We start from the raw sequence: 2,874 nt of genomic DNA, 5'->3' as shown, positions 1-2,874 counted from the left end.
CAAGCCAAACCAGATGTGTAAGGTTTTTCTAAAGCTCTTTAAAAAGAATTCTTCATTCTCATTCCTTTGGCTGTTTCAGAATTTGGGGAATCACATCATGAGCGTTTTTCGATTTTAGTTTCTGTTATTTTTAATACTTCCTTCAGCGACTGGTGTGAAAAATTTGTGCTTATAGCGAGCTAAATAGGTGGATATGGAAAATAAATTATTATTTTCCAGGAATGAAATTTTGAACAAAATTCTGTTTCTGTCGTGGCTGGCAGCCGAATCGGATCAGAATATTGTTATTTAAAAAAAAACAACCTGTTTTTTTATAAGCATTTGAATCTCACATAATTTTTATCTTATTAAAGGTCAGACCTATAGTTTTTTAATTATTTGAGCATCGATTTTCTTTATGGCCAGACGTTTATCATTTCTGCTGGAAATCCCTATTTAAGCAGCTTACTCTTTGATTTCAAATAACAAAGAAGGGACAGTTTTACCACAGAAGTTTTTAGCCAAGGATCCAATGTATATCCCTATGAAAAAAAATATTGCCCGGCATGTAAACAAAATTACCGTTTTTAAAATTTTTGCTAAAAATAAATTCCCCAAAAAGACCCATTTGAATTTATTGAAACAATTATATATGTAACATCAAAGGCAAATCTCGAAAACTTGGTTAAGAATTACAGTGTACACTTTCTTCTTTTGTGTCTAGTATTTTTTTTAAGATTGGCCCAAAAAAAATCATAATAAAGAAAGAAAGCAATGCAGGTATTTAAAGCACAGGAAAAAAAATTTGCTAAAAAGACTATGTTCTCTTTGACGTACGTCAAAGGTCAAGTAGAAGTTGGATCTTGTATGACTGATCATTGATAGCTCGGTTATATAGCTTAAGAAATAATATGTTTAAAGACATTTTTATAAATATGACATTTGACCAGTTTTGTTACACAAATACTCCCACGACCGCAGGCAAAAATATTAGCTACAATTTGTCATTTTGTTTGCCATATATACGTTTTATCGGTGCACTTGCACAACATTCGCATTCGCAAAAGCTCCAAATTGATTATTGCGAATGCGAATGCGAATGTTAAAATTAATGCGGAAGCTTCGCGGTTGCGAATGCGAATGCGAATATTCGCAACAACCCTGGTCTAAAGTTAAGCATTTCTATTATCGATGTTTGACGTATGTATGTTTCTTGGTTGTAAACCAATTTAAAACCGATAATAAAATACTGTAATAAATGCTAAAGGCTGTTGCTCTAATAAATACCGCCCAAAATAGCTTTCCTGAATATCTATAATATACAAACATCGACCTGTTAGAATTTTATTATACATACGCGTGAGTACTAGGTACACATGAAATTTGATGTGTAAACATATGCGAACGGCAAAGCATAAAAGTACGTTTACATATATATACATATAATCTCAATCAAAGTTCGTTAGCTGTCAAATTGGTCGTGCTTGTTATTCACACAACTCGAGGGAAAGTTAAACTTCTTTTCTGTGCTACCGAGGTCACTTTTTTCTTCGACACATATTATGCCATTTAAATATATATATGTTAACTGAATATGTTATTAAAAATACCTTTAAAAACCTCTTTTCCTTACTAGCGTCAATTTTTGTTTACTTTTACTTCTTCGCAAGTATAATCGATAAACCTAGGTTGGACACCAAAAAGTTATCCGTTTAATATGGAATAATTTTATAATTATAATTTTGTATGGCTAATCTCTTTTTTTAATTACAGATTAGGGAGTTAATCTCGAAAATGTGGATAATCTTTTTATATGTAAAGCTATTATTAGGCTATTCAGTTACATACATGCACATGTAGGTTGGGTTAGAAATTAAACATTAATTTCACTTAATTTTATTCATTTTGATGATTTTATTTATTTTTATTCATTTTCATTTTTAATTCTTTAGTACATGAAATTATCGGTACGATTGATAAAATATGATGCTTGTATATACTCGTGACTCAAGGGCGTTAAAATATCTTGAAAACACTGCATCAATCACTGTTTTTGAACTTATAGTTTGAGCATTTCTATTTGTATATATTCCTAAATTTAGTTCATCTTTTCGGAATATAATCTGTGGTTCATGTAAATGAGAGCGATTTTTGGAGGATGTGTAGAGATTGAAGTTGCAAGATTTTACCCGCTGCTTTTTTTCCGTACGTTTTGCTGTTACTCACTTTTTACTCTCACTTCAGAGAGTAATTTGGCTGTTTGGCCTTTTTCCAGGATTTTACACGAAAAGTATTTGTTCAGAGCTATTATATCATCCATACATATGGTGTAATAATAACAAGGTGTTGTCAGTAACTTAACCTCACTTTTTCGATAGGTCTATTCCGGTCACGCATTTTAAAGTAGTAGAAAAGGTAGTAATTATTTACTACTTTTAATCCGTTGGTGCATACTTTTTCAAATTACATGTAGAAAAATGTATAATTACAGGCTAATATGCCTGAATATATGTTTGTATCGGCAGCTTCACACAGCTTGGACATATATTGTAACTTAAAAAAAAGGCGTGAGTACTAGGTACTAATGAAATTTGATGTGTAAACATATGCGATCGGCAAAGCATAAAAGTACGTTTACATATAAATATAATCTCAATCAAAATCGTTAGCTGTCAAATATTTTGTGTTTTTATTCTCACAACTCGAGGAAAAGTTAGGTTTCTTCTCTGTGCCGCCGTGCTCACTTTTTCTGCTACACATGTATATATATATACATATAAGTATATGTATGTAGCAATTTAAATATCTTCTTTTTGGTAGTTTCTGTTTCCGACAGGGTAGGAGTTTGATGTATTGTGGAACGATTTTCCGTCATCCCTTGTCAAATTTGGTTTG

This window comes from Rhagoletis pomonella, unplaced genomic scaffold (genome assembly GCF_013731165.1).
Source record: "Rhagoletis pomonella isolate Grant_MI unplaced genomic scaffold, Rhpom_1.0 Rhpom_scaffold_00002, whole genome shotgun sequence".
Lineage (NCBI taxonomy): Eukaryota > Metazoa > Arthropoda > Insecta > Diptera > Tephritidae > Rhagoletis > Rhagoletis pomonella.
Note: the sequence above shows the minus strand (reverse complement) of the source record.